Raw genomic sequence first — 15,570 nt, 5'->3', positions numbered from 1 at the left:
TCGTCGGTATGTCGTCGGAATAACGTTATTCCGACGACATACCGACGATTTTTTCCCTCAGTATGCCGCTGTTTTCTTGTAGTGTAATATTGGTTTCGGATGATTATAATAGCAACATGTAATTACTTAATGTGCCACCATATCTGGATCTCATCTGAAAACATTTCTCTATATATTAAACTCAGAGGAAGCCATAGCCACGTGGCCTAGTGGTCAATGTTTAAAGGCTTCTACAATATAACTAGAGTTCGATTTACAGAGGAAGCGCTTTTCAAAGCTTCTAACGTGCTGTAGGCAGAGCCGTACGTTTGCTATAGAGAGAGAGAGCATGTCCATCGAGGATGTCGTATATGCAGAACAGTTTGTCGATACAAATGTTATGGGGAGAGTTACATCGAACTTCATGAAGCTGTTCATCATGTTCGCATATGCTGCATGTAATTGATATATCATTATATGTAATAGAATATAATATTATATGATAATGTAACCCGATAATTTGACCAGTGTTAAAAATATATTTTAAACTTAGACGGTTGGTATTTTCTTAATTCAGCCTGAAAATTTGTGTAGAAGTTTTCATTTTCTCGTAAATGTGTAAAGTTTTGCCTTTGGAGAGTTAAAAGCATGTCCTATCATTTTTTATAAACTTAATATTTCATCTGTTTTATAAAGAGTGTTATTTGAAATTTATTTATTGTTTTAAAGTCTCATTTTATACTTTTTAGTATACCTATATGTTAAATCTATTTTACGCTTTTGAATAACTAATACATTTTTATTTAAATTATTTATTTTTATTTAATTAATTATACATTAAATAAATGTATATTAATCTATTACATAATTTTTTTAATCTCATTGTATCAAAATAACATTTTTTAAGAAACAAAAAGAATATTGCATAACTCTATGCATATTGGTTACACCTATTGTGTTTCTTTGTTTGTATGAAACTGACTCATGATCTGATCTTTCAATTGACTCTAAATATAATTGAAATAAATGAGATATACAAAAGAAAAGACGAAAAATAGTAACATTTGTTCTGATTTTATTTTTTGGAACACACGCTGGTTTTGATTTATTTAGTGCTTACATCATACTAGATATGAGGATGATAAGAGCACCTCCATTAGTGAACCTCCATTAGTGCCGTGGGGTCCGTGCTACGATGAACCCGGTTCACTGGGAAGAGGTGAAGAGAGACAAGTTCATCACTATTCATTATTTTAATATTTTTTTTTTTTTTGGAATCTGTGTGAACCCCCCATAAGTTCACTAATGGGGGTGTTCTAAGACCTCTGGAGACGAAGCGGAGAACGTTTGAATTGGAGAAGATCGATTTCGTGTTATCGTCTCTCTCCCCTCCTTTTTTTAACGTAATTTATATATACTACAAGGTTTTCCTCGCTACGCCCAAATTTTTTCCTATAATATTATTAAATTGGATTAAACTTGCGTATTCTTACTTTGAAATGGTAATTGAAATTCATAACTAACAATTTACAATCATAAAATTATAATTATATTTTTAAGTTTATTAATTTATTATTTTTCATTAAGAAAGATGTTTGTTTAAGTTTGTATTTTATAAATTTTTATATGTTAAATAATTTTCATTATTTTGTTTTATTTTTAATAAATTCGGAGTATGACTTGTTTAACTTTTTTATTTTGTACTACACATTTTTGACACTATACAATAGATTTATAATTCATGAAATTTACAAATGAGTATAATAAATTAGTTTGATTTTATTTTCTTGTTCTCAGTCGTTAATATTTGTTGACTTTATATGTGGTATGATGTTTATGTATTTTTTTTTTGTTAATTATCATTTGAAGCTTCAAATAATTATTATGGAATTGTTAAAGTAAAATATTGTTAAAAATGTTATGGCGAGCATTAATTTGCATGCATTGTGTTGATTAATTTATAATATATTATATATAGTTAGTTAATGTGGTTTTTATCATTATATGTTTTAAGACTAATGTTTCGTACCAAGATAATTTTTTCGCTCTTTGATGTTCGATAGTTTTGTGAAATATATTTTATCTTAAATAGTTGGTTGTTCAAATGTGGACCTATGATAAAAAAACATTCATTCATTTTTGGTTTGGTTCTTGTGTTATATGTATTTTCCATTTATATGTTCTCAGTCATTTTTTCTATATGTTTTAATTATATTAAGTTTGTTAGTTATTTATGTCTTCAGTTATTTTTTCTATTTATATGTTTTTCTAGTCCTTTTTTATATGTTCAGTTATGTACTCACTGTTTAGTTATTGTTATTATCACTTTTGTTCTATGATTGTTTTTTTTTAAAGGATATAATTTTTTATAGTGGCTAAAAAATGTTCATCTCCTTCAAGTTACTTCTTATAATAATTTATATACGCATTATATTGATATTAATTTTATTTTTAAGACATCATCTTGTTCTGTTAGTTGAAATATTTACATGATTTCCATTGTCTTTCAATTTTTTCATGGAATTAATATTTTAATCAAGTTGATTTTTCTTGTTTTTTTGCCAGTGATTTTGTATTGGTTCTAACATTAATAGACAAAAATCGAAACTTTAATATTCATATGTTTTTTTCTGTTAGATAAATTGTTATATTTAGTTTCCAAAGATTAGTCTAAATTACTACTTTCAATGGCTGCATAGTTAATTATTTTATGGGAGAGTAAAAGACATTAAAACTTTTGGTGCTCCACTAAAAATCCTTTGTTTTTTTTCTCACCTTAGAGAAAGTGAAGAGCAGCTCTCAACTCGTAATCATAATGATATAAATGTGTTACTTTAGCATTAGAACTACAATTTCGAGAATATGTGCATAAGCCTAGACAATTTTTGCTTGTGAAAACTATCAAAGATTGTAAAAACACTAGTAGTTGTGGAGCAATGAGTTATCAACATTAAGTCAAGCTTTCCAAGTATCATCATCCCTGTAAAGAGAGCATGAAATCACTACATTAACAACTTAGGACAGTATTACCATTATCTATGCAATCATTCAGCTGAAAAGAAAATTACAATTTTGTACACATAACTGAAACTTATACCTTGAACATGCAAAACGCCTAGATGGTTAAAACATCCTTCTGCACCAAACCTGGGTGAAAAGAAATCCAAACGAAACATTGTGTCATCATCAGCAATATATGTGTACTACATGAATTTTCAACAACAAAAGAGAGAGAAGGGAACCAAAAAAACATATAGCTTCGGTTATTTTATGAATCTTGAAACCAAGAACTCAAAACGGTAAAAAGCATCAAGTAGAAAAAATCTTACAGTTCTAGTACTCATATATAGTAACAGAATCTTCGTAACGCCGTTAGTACTCGTAACCGCTTCAAGCGCCTTCTCTTCTTTGAAAAGATAAGAGACGCTCCAAAACACCGTTACGGCGTGCTCCGTCGCCGCCGTCGATACTTTCATCAGCTTCTTAACCACCGTCTTCAAACACTCGCCGTCTCCTCCGCAGATTTCCGATCTGCCTTCCTTTGTGGATGCTAAACTCTCGAGAAGCTTCAAAGATTTCTCCGTCACCGAAACGCTGGCCGTCGTTGGATCCGTTAACAGCTTCGTAAGATCCTTGATGAGCTTCTCTCGGATTAGATTGAGTTTCACACGCCTCGGTGAGCTGATCGCGATCAAGCAGGATAGCGTCGCTTCGATTAAGCTCGAATCGGAGTCTCTGCTAATTGATTTCATTAACTCGCCGACTAAACCGTCTCTCTCGGCGATTAAGACCTTTGACTCACCATCTGGCCATAAGGTCTAGGAAAGGGATTTTCTTTTTCGTTTTTTCGAGAGGAGGTGGAAGGAATTCCTTAAGAGGGTATTGAAGAACATGGATAACAGTTGAGGTTCATTAACGGAGATTGAATGAAGAAGAAACGGAGAAGATGGAGTCAAAAGAAGATAATCGATAGGATTTCTTTACTTGTGTTAATTGGGCCGCATAAGGACAGAGTAATATGACTTGGCAGGAAGAACGATTGTTATTGGAGGATTTTACTAAACGAAGCCCAGGCAAATAAAATTAAGCAACGGAGGCCCAAACGTAACATATTAGAGTCAAGCCCATCTGACATGGCAAAAAGAAATGTTCTGGTTAGAGGATTATTTTTAGTGACATGGCAGCCTAGATTTTCAGAATATGCTACTTTTAGTATTGTGATATACTATTAAAACTGAAATTATAAGTCAAGAAAACTTACTGATACAATACAGTGTTTGAAGAGTTCATGTCAAATAATTTTGGATTCTTTGATCGATTATTTTTTGTAGCTATTCTAATGAAATAAATCCGTGACATTAAATTGATCACAATTAGATCTAACCAGGAAAATAAATTTGAAATGTGAAGATAATGAATTTAACTGAGATATATAGATGAGATAAATGTTTACTTCACTTGAAAAAACTGAAGAAAATGAGGAATGATCAAATCATATGTGACTCAACTGAGGAATCATTATGATAGTTCATTTCCACATAAACTAAAACCAGAATCATCAAATCAGAATATATGTGTATATATCTATACTATTAAAATGGAAGTCATGACTTATTTCATGTGTGATTTTTTTATTTGGACCATCATTGAAAAAATTATTAAATTTTACATAACTTAATTTTAATATATTTTAATATCTTTATTTTTATTGCAAATACTAATAAATATCTTAAAGAAATGTCTAACAAAATCTTTCAAATATCTTTTAGAATCTTTTTAAAATATATTTTTGAAATTAGTTAATTAAAATTTTAATTATCACATAGTATAATTAGAAACAAAATTTTGATTGTAAGAAACTTAATTTATTATATAAAATAATTTTAAAAATATTTTAATGATAATAACAATTTTTAAAAAATTGATTTAATTTTCAAAATTAAATTTAAGAAGTATTTTAAAGGATGTTTTTAAAAATAAATATTCATCTCTATTTCTAATTTAAAAATAAAAATTCTTATCTATTAAGCACAAAAATTATGATTTTTTTCATATGTGATTTTTTTTTATTTTAGACCACTTAGAAGTCTCACCTTTAAATGTTTTTACAATGTAATACAACTAATTTATACCTTCTTTCATAGATGAAACATTTGATCTTTATTCATATCGTACGTATAAGATTTTACTCTACTATTATTAACGTCTGTGTATTCTCCTAAGTTAAAAAAAAAACAATTCGGTTTATTATTTAAACATCTATACTAAATTGGTTTAATTAATAACTATATACCAAATTATCTATTACATAGATTAAACTTAATTTAGTTTCCACGTATGTTTCAAATTTAGAATAAAACAAAAATTATGTAAATCAGTATTGTTACATAATAATGTTTTCAAAATAAATTTTGTTACAAAAAAAACAAAAATTATAATAATAATATTATACGGCACACAAATATTATTATAAATTAGATAATACATAACACCAGATTATATTAATTTATTGATATATTGTATTAGATGACAAAAAAAAAAAAATATTGATATATTGTATTGGTAATCTAAAATATTTTACTATTAAAGAAAACCCGCACGGTCGTGCGGGTCATGATCTAGTAAGACCTTAACATCCTAAAATAAAATAAATTTACTAAATCTAAATCATCAAAAAATTTCATCATAAAAATTCAATGACTTCGTTTCTCTGCTGTGAATGACTTATATAGTAAATTGGTGGACATTTTAAATGATATAGCTTTCACAATAAGCTATTAAATAGAATATTATTTAATAAATTCTCAAAATATTTTTTTATAAAGTAATTATTTTTGAAATATCATGTTAGTAAAGCTAAATGAGAATATCTCATATAAATATTTAAATAATAATGCATGAAATTAGAAGAGAAGATATCTCGTCATTTAATTGCAACATTTTTTTGATTGCCATGTTCAATACATATATTTAAATATAAAATATATATAAGAAGAAAAGAAAAAATTATAGAGTAGACTACAACAGTTTTTTATATTGACATATCTCACTATAGATATTTAACATAATTTTGAATTAGCATGCATAGTTATTTATATTTGATATTTTATTTTTCATACATATAAACAAAATTATGGTGTATCATATCTTTTGAAATTGTTAAGAATATAAAACTAATAATTGATATTAATCTCTTGATCGAAATATACACCATATATGGTTCCAAGTTACTATAAAATAGGAATAGTATTGTTTAATTGGAATATTCTAAAAAGTGACAATATTAAATGGTGTAGTTAATATTATAAGTATTTCTCAAGATGAATATATTGTGTAGTTATTACGAATATTTTTCGATACCGTTTTGAAAATCCTTTAAAAACATTAATAAAACATCGGTATCTATACTATTTTTGCTTTACATATGATTGTATTTGCTAGGTGTGGGCATTTTACCCGATATCCGAAGCCGCAACCGAACCCGATCCGAAAAATCCGAACCGAAATGTGAACCAAAATACCAAAATATCCGAACGGGTATTGAATTATGAGAGATTGAATATCCAAATCCGAACGGGTAATATCCGAACCCGAATGGATATCCGAAAATAACCGAACATATGTATAATTAACCATATATTTCTAGTTTACATCTCTCATTTTATATAAAATATTTATATTGATACTACACGTATTTTAAGTTCATATGATATACATAGAATTACGGAGAAAATGATTTGCTAGTCACTTAAAATGCATGTCAAACTTTTTATTTTAAGAATTAACAAAAAGTTACATGCAAAATTTAAAAACAATAACCAAATTAATTTTTTTCTTAGTTTCAAAACGTTATGTCCAAATCTATTAACCATTCAATCTATTAAAAATAAAAAAAAATTAGTTAAGTGAAAGTTATATTTTTAAATACAAGAAATTTGAGAAATGAAAAATTTAATTTTTTTTCAAAATCTAAATATCCGAACCCGAACAAAAAATACCCGAACCCGATCCGAAGTACAGAAATATCCGAACGGGTTCTATACCTCTATACCGAAATACCCGAAAATCCGAAATACCCGAACGCCCACCCCTAATATTTGCAGCAATAAACTAATAAATAGATAAAATATTATTAAGAATATATTAGTTAGACGAATGGTATCAAGAAATGTATAATATATATTGTTAGGTTTTATTACTGTAGCTCAGAAAATTACATGCTAATTTTTTTCCTTATCATATTTGTTATTAGTTCCTATATTTATTGAGATTGATTAGTTCCTATAATCATTGAGTATTGTAACCATTTAAATTATTTTTGAATATAGATATATCTTGAAATATCGGTGTATACATTTTTTTTTCCATCGAACAGCCATTTTATTACTCAAGCATCGGTGTATACATTAATACCACCGGAATTGGTAGATATATTAATATCCAAAAAAAAAAAAAATTATCCAAAATACCGTTAATGAATGACACGATTTTTATTGAAAAGTACGGACTTTTAAAGGAAAAGTCTCAAGTATATCATGTTTTAAAAGTATTGATTTTTTACCTTGTAGAGTTTGTCATTTGTGCTTGATATTATGTATAAAATACAAATAAAATTGGTAAAAATAGAAAATTGAAATTTCAACAGTATTGTGATTTTGTTTTTGTTGTTGATGCATAGTGCTAAAATGCAAATCAGACTGAAATGGCCTCAAGACTGTTCCATGTGTGTTCCACCGGTTATTTCCCTTTAAGCATAATAAATATTTATATAATCAACTTATAATAGTTAAATAAACACTACCATGATAATTAAATAAACAGTAAGATAATAATCAATTCAAAACATTGTAGTTTGTGCCAGTGGATCATACTATGTACATTCGTAATAGGATGATCTTATTACGTAATACTTCTTTTCTTTTTTTTTTAAAAGGGCTTTCTTACGTAATACTTCTTCTTCTGTCTAGAAAAGATACATATATTTAAAAAATGTACATCAAACAAATATGTTTTTTATATTTTCAAAACATTAATATATTATAATATTTAGAAATTCTAAAATCTACATCTTTTAAAAATAGATGAGAATATCAGTTTCTTGTTTTCAACATATATCATTAGTTATTGTGTTTTTTTTAAAAGCATTTACTCATTCTGTTTCAATTTAAATGTTGTTTTAGTTTTTTTTATTTAAGTTCAACTGATATTTTCAATTTTTTATACAAATAGTTAATATAATTTTATGTTTATGGCATATGTATTTTTAAATATAAATTTATTAGTTGAATTAAATGTAGATATTGTTATTTTCCTACAAACAAAATAAATTGGGAAAATTTGGAGAAATACACTTCTATGAGATTTTAATTTGAAAACTACACCACTATTTAAGGTTTTAGAAAAATACACTTTGATATATGTAAATTTACTAAATTATCCAATCTAAATATTCAATATTATTATCAAAAACTTTAATTAGCATAATTTATTTAATATTTAAATTAACAGTTTCAACAAGAATTGTTTTAATTTTAATAATATCCACACAGTATCTTTTGGATATATCTTAAAATATTATGTTTTTTTTTAAAGAAAAAAAGAGGAAAAAGAGGTAAAGAGGACAAGCGTCGTCGTCTTTACAAATATTGCATCATTTTTCTCCTCTCAGACACAGCTTTCGATAATGGTCCTTAACCAACGTGTTGATCCTTCTCCCAAGAGTTGACTTGCCGTTTTTTGCCCCTTCCCTGGTACTCCACTGAGCTTTTTTTAAATCTTTCCTTCTTTTGGCATAGTGGCGAGACTTCCCAAAACCCTCTTCTTTTATCCTCTGGGTAAAACTCAACTTCGCCGGGATCTGGCTGAGCTCCGGCAGGTGCTCACCGCCATGACACCTACTTGCTCATCTGCGCAGTGAACGCTTCAGCGTAGAGTCGACTGGCTACTCCTCTACAAACCCTCGGTTGTTCTTCGCTTTTAGTCCACTCCTCAGACCTCTTGCTACTTCACTTCTACCCTTCTCTACAGTCAGACGTGGCTTCATCCCTTTGAGACCATAAACCACACAGTACCTTTACCTTGCACTACACTTCATCTTATGGCTGCTCGACGACTAACGGCGGCCGAAAAAGGCAAAGGTCACGATCCCTCAGAGGTAGATCCACCTCCAAAACGCATCAGAGCACCGGCTTTTGATACTTCGGAACTGATACGCGATAATGCCCTCACGTTAATAGGGAGGGTAACAAACCCTAGAGAACAACCTGTTGGCTCCCTCATCTCTGCTCTCCCTAGGAAATGGGTCCTCAAAGGCCACACTACGGGCTCTAACTTAGGTCGAGATTGCTTTCAATTCCGCTTCGAACTGGAAGAAGACCTCACCTACATTCTTCGGAATAGGCCATACAACTACAACAACTGGATGTTGATTCTCCAACGATGGAAACCAGTCATTTCTCCGCACTTCCCATCGCAAATACCTTTCTGGATCAGACTTCAAGGACTACTTCTCCACTTATGGCATGAGAAGATGATCTACAATATAGGCCAAGATCTTGGTACTATTGAGGACTATAAAATCACAAAGACAGCTGCTAGGATTCAAGTCTCTATTGATGGACTAAAACCTCTCACCAAAACAGTCGTGGTTGATTTCGATTCGGGGGAGGAACTGGTGATTAACCTCGACTATGAGGACCTTGGCTACCACTGCTCCATATGTCATGCCCTCTCTCATGTTGCGAGAACATGCCCGCTCTGTACAATGGGGCCTACTAGCCACTCACTACCGGTACCTCCGATAGATAAGAACTGGTCCTCCTCTTCTGCACAGGAGACACAATATCCTTACAAAGATAGATATACTTCTTTCAGTAGCAGACTTGACAGGTATGGGAGACCTTTTGGAGAAAGACTACCACCACCGGCGCTCCGAGGGAAACCACTCAGCAACAAAATTACCCCATCTGCGAGACCCTCTGACAAATCTCCAGCTCATTATAGGCGCCCCAGAGTAGAAAACAACAGACTTTCGAGAGAACCCCCTCATAGAACACCTAGTAGTCAGGTATCTTCGAGGGCACGCCTTGCTACCCATCACAGCATGCCACAACAACAATGGAGAGTGATCCAGAGAACACCGTCCCCACCGGCTCAGACTACTTCTGAAGCTCGTAATGCGCCACTGCGACCCCCTCTGGAAAGAAATTTAGCTATAAGTGATTTTCCCCACAATACAAATGTCCCATCTACGGAGGTAGTGATGAACGAGTTGCAGGAACTCACATACCAGTATGTAAATGTAGCTGACCCCACGGAGGCTGCAGCTAGAAGGCAGAGGGTGATACAAAGTGAAAGCGAGGGCCTTATGGAGACAACTGCTGCAAGGATTATCGCAAATGCCACAAACAACAACCTTCAGGATGGAAGGTTAATAAGTCTATTGCAGCCGACTGATCATCTCTTGATAAACCCCACCTCAGACTTGCAGGCGCCAGATAGAGTTCTGTCTACCCCGACCTCTACGAGAAGACTCAGGCACAGAGAGGGTTCCGCCAGAAGAACTCCTGGCACTTCCCGTATTTTCCCTGGCACTAATCTAAGAAAGAGAAATATTGGTTCGTCTACTCAGAGTGCAGTAAAACACGGTTTCCCCCACACCTCTCCAATACGTACTGACCAAGCAGCCATGCGTAGAGGATCTGTGGGCACAGACACATCATCTAACCGTACTGGGAGGTCTGCGGATTTTCCCACCCACCCTCCTCCTCTTCCTTAGTAGTACTGAGCTGGAACTGCTGCGGTTTAGGGAACCCCGCAACAGTCCGAAGGCTCATAGACCTAAACAAAGAATGTTCTCCAGATATTATATTTCTTTCGGAAACAAAAAACGGTGATGATTTCGTTCTAAAAGAATTGGAAGAGCTGAGGTTGGATTCCCATTACCTGTTATCACCGACGAGCCCAGCTTCAGGAGGTCTTGCGATTTTTTGGAAGCCGGATGTGGATGTCTGCATCCTTTCGGCCCATCCAAACTTTATTGATACCTCGATCTCGTTCAAAGGGAAGGCTTTCAATGGCACCTTCGTCTACGGAGCCCCGGATATACCTAAGCGTCTAGAGGTGTGGGAAAAACTCTCAGAATTATATGCAGATAGAAACAATCCATGGTTTCTCACAGGTGATTTCAACGAGATAACAGACAATTCAGAGAAAGCAGGAGGGAGGGAGAGAGAGACCTGAGAGCTCCTTCAGCAACTTCCGGAGCTTTATATCTTCAAACGATCTCTTTGATCTCAAGCACACAGGAAACTTCCTCTCCTGGAGAGGCACCAGACACACGCATTTAGTGCATTGCCGTTTAGACAGGGCTATTGCAAATAGTGCCTGGTCTGACCTCTTTCCAAATGCGAAATCCCATTATCTGGCCTTTGAAGCCTCGGACCACAGACCCCTGCTCTCAACCTTCGACTTTAAGAGAAAGAGATCTTCGAAGATCTTTCGCTATGATAGGCGTTTACGTGAAAATGAGGAAGTAAAGGGACTTATCGAAAAGGTGTGGGAAGAACACCAACACCTTTCTGTGCACCTGCAAAAACAGAAGAGCAGACAGGCTATCTCGGCATGGAGCAAGCAGTTCTACTTCAACAGCAAAAAGAAAATTACTGAGCTCAAGGTGGCTTTAGATAGGGCATTGACTGCAACTGTCTCAGATGATGAGAATATCTCGCGCTTGAACAAGGATCTCCTCATGGCATATAAAGCGGAGGAAGAATACTGGAAACAACGCAGTCGCATCCAGTGGCTCACCCTAGGAGACAAGAACACGTCCTTCTTCCACGCTTTCACAAAAGGAAGAAGAGCACGAAACAGAATCTCAGTGCTAGAGGACTCAGAAGGACTAGTGATTTTCGAGGATGAACAGATTGCTAACACAATTGCGCAGTACTTTAAGGATATCTTCACCTCCTCAGATAACCCTGCAACAGAGATAGTGCAGAAAGCAATCACTCCGTGTATCTCCACAGCAACAAACAAAAAACTTACATGCCTACCTTCAGCGATTGAGATCAAAGAAGCCTTGTTTGCAATACATCCAGATAAGGCTCCGGGACCCGACGGTTTCTCAGCAAGTTTCTTCCAATCAAACTGGGAAGTGGTAGGCACAGCTATAATTAAGGAGATCCAAGGCTTCTTTACTACAGGATCATTGCCTCTCTGCATTAACGAGACACATATACGGTTAATTCCTAAGATCCCAAGCCCCAAAGCAGTTTCAGACTATAGACCTATTGCCCTGTGTAATGTATATTACAAAGTCATTTCCAAGCTTCTGTCTCTACGTCTAAAGCCGGTCCTACATGAGATAATCTCAGAGAATCAATCTGCTTTTGTACATGGGAGAGTGATTTCTGACAACGTCCTCATAACGCACGAAGTCCTCCACTTCCTTAAGTCGTCAGGGGCTGTCAAACACTGTTCCATGGCTGTAAAAACAGACATCAACAAGGCTTATGACAGGTTAGAATGGACCTTTATAAAATCAGTGCTCGAGAGGATGGGTTTCTGCCAAACCTGGATTGGATGGATGATCCAGTGCATCTCGACAGTCTCTTATTCGTTCCTTTTAAACGATGAAGCTGTTGGCAAAATCATCCCTCAGCAAGGCATCAGGCAAGGTGACCCCCTGTCACCATATATATTTATTATATGTGGAGAAGTTTTATCAGGCCTTTGTAGACAAGCACAAGAGAATGGAACCTTACTTGGAATCAGAGTTGCTAGAAACAGTCCGAAGCTCAATCACCTCCTCTTCGCGGATGATACCATGATCTTCACCAAAACCGATCCTATTGCATGCGATACACTCATGGAAATACTGCATAGTTACGAGCTAGTTTCAGGACAGAAGATTAACCCTCTCAAATCCTCTATATCTTTCTCCTCTAAAACTCCTGGGGAGATAAGGGATAGAGTCAAGATGCAACTGGGTATTGAGAAAGAAGGGGGAGTGGGGAAATACCTGGGACTTCCCGAACATTTTGGCAGGAAAAAAAAAGATCTCTTCTCCTCTATAGTTGATCGCATGAAGCAGAGAGCCCTAAACTATTCCACCAGATTTCTCTCTACTGCAGGCAAGGCGGTGATGATCCAGTCAGTACTCTCTGCTGTTCCATCATTTGCAATGACCTGCTTCCTCTTACCAGTGAGCCTCTGCAAACGCATCCAGTCAGTGCTCACTAGATTCTGGTGGGACTCTACAGATGGGGTTAGAAAGATCTGATGGATCTCGTGGGAGAAGCTAACACAGCCTAAAAGCATGAGAGGGTTGGGATTCAGAGATATCCAAAGCTTCAATCAAGCGCTGCTAGCCAAGATTGGCTGGAGAATTCTAACTAAACCAAACTCCCTTCTCGCCAAAATCCTCCTCGGAAAATATTGTCACATGTCCTCTTTCCTAAAGGTTCAAGCAGCTAGTAATATCTCCCATGGCTGGAGAGGAATTCTCCTGGGTAGAGACCTATTACTAACCCATTTAGGCAAGGCGATTGAAGATGGGGAGTCAACTTCAGTGTGGAATGACTCCTGGATAAAACCGGAAGAGAATCACAAACCTTTTGGCCCCCTAACTCTACAGGACAGAGACCTCATGGTATCAGACCTTCTGACCAGAGAAACAAGGGAATGGAATGTAGCAAAAGTGGAAAACTTGCTACCCGAACTCAAAAGTCACATCTTAAGCTTGAGACCAAGCATCTTAGGGTGGCGAGACTCTTTCATCTGGCCGCTACAAAAGACAGGAAGCTATACAGTAAAGACAGGGTACAATGCGATACAAGGTGCAAAGGATCAAGTGGAAATCACACATGAGGCAAGGGAAACAAACCTTTGGATCAAACTCATTTGGAACTCGCCGCTGTCACCAAAGCTGAAACTCTTCCTCTGGAAAGTAGGTAATAACGCACTGCCCACTGGAGCTAATCTACAAACCCGAGGGATGCTCTCAAATACCCTGTGTACTCGCTGCGGAGATCAAGAATCCATAGAGCACATTCTCTTTCATTGTCCTTTTGCGAAGGAAGTTTAGGAGCTTGGACCATGGGAGTATAAGCTAGACACTTTGACACAGAACTCTTTCTTTGAGAAACTCCAATTCTCCAAACTTCAACTCCCTTTACCCCCATACGGCGTCACCGGAAATGCCTTTACATGGATCTGCTGGACACTATGGACTTCGCGAAATCAACTTCTGTTTGAAAATCGATCACAATCAGCAACGGAAGTTTTCTCTAAAGCTATAGGGAGTCTAAAAGAATGGGAGGGTGCACAACCAATTTCACAGGAATCAAAGAGAAAGAACTCACCAAGGGGCCACGCACCAACATGATCAGTGATGGAAGTGTTCTGCAACACGGATGCATCATGGAAAGGAGGAATCCAATCGGTGGGTTTGGCTTGGATCTTCACCGATCATGAGGCAAAGGAACTGCACAGAGGTTCAAGCGCTCAAGATCTCGTCTCCTCGCCATGTATGGCCGAAACCCTTGCCATTCACGAAGCTCTCCTCCAAGCGGCTGCCCTCAACTACCGACATATCTGTATTAAATCAGATTCTCAAGTGCTCGTTAACACGATCTCTGCACGTCGAAAATCAACGGACCTCTTTGGAGTTCTTGCCGATATCGATGATCTCGCCTTCTCTACCTCTTCTCCGTTTCAATCTTGTCGTTTCTTTTTTATTTCACGTTCCCTAAATGGGCTTGCTGATGGGCTTGCAAAGAATTGTGTAGCAACCCATTTAATCAGCAACCCAAGCCATGTAACTTAAACTATGCTCCTTAATCAATGAATCATGTTGTTCAAAAAAAAAAGAGTACAAGCGTCGTCTCCTGCATTTTTTTCTTCGTAATCTTTTATTTTCTTTTTCTGTAAAACATTTTCATTTTCTCTTGTTTTCGGTCACCAAAGCTGAAACTCTTCCTCTGGAAAGTAGGTAATAACGCACTGCCCACTGGAGCTAATCTACAAACCCGAGGGATGCTCTCAAATACCCTGTGTACTCGCTGCGGAGATCAAGAATCCATAGAGCACATTCTCTTTCATTGTCCTTTTGCGAAGGAAGTTTAGGAGCTTGGACCATGGGAGTATAAGCTAGACACTTTGACACATAAAATTACAAAGACTTCATAATTGTTTTTCCATAGTATCATTGTTATTTTAAAATGGGAAAATTTGGAAAAATACATTTATATTAGATTTTAAATTGAAAATTACCTTATAATTTAAGTTTTTTGAAAAGTACACTTTCCTATATATGAATTTACTAAATTATCCAGTCTGAAAATTTAATATTATTATCATTTTTGTCACTATAATTTATTTAATTTTTTAAATTAACAGTTTTAACAAGAATAAGTTTTTTATAAATAAATCTCTATAATATCTACACCATATTTAAAAAAAATCTAAATATATAACTTTTTTTTAAAAAGGAGACAAAGCGAACGTCGTCTCGTCATTCTTCTTCCTCTTGATTTTTTGTTTTCCAACAATCTGAGAAGTTTTATTAAATGATCTCTCTTATAAAGAGCA

The 15,570-nt window shown here is 34.7% G+C and overlaps 1 pseudogene; it reads left to right on the top strand.

Annotated features, from left to right (window-relative positions):
- The first annotated feature begins 9,076 nt into the window (after nt 1–9,076).
- On the top strand, nt 9,077–14,065 carry LOC106323751 (annotated as a pseudogene).
- Nucleotides 14,066–15,570: the final 1,505 nt, after the last annotated feature.

Source organism: Brassica oleracea, chromosome C2 (genome assembly GCF_000695525.1).
Source record: "Brassica oleracea var. oleracea cultivar TO1000 chromosome C2, BOL, whole genome shotgun sequence".
NCBI lineage: Eukaryota > Viridiplantae > Streptophyta > Magnoliopsida > Brassicales > Brassicaceae > Brassica > Brassica oleracea.
The sequence above is the reverse complement of the archived record's forward strand: the minus strand, read 5'-3'. Positions and strand labels throughout refer to the sequence as shown.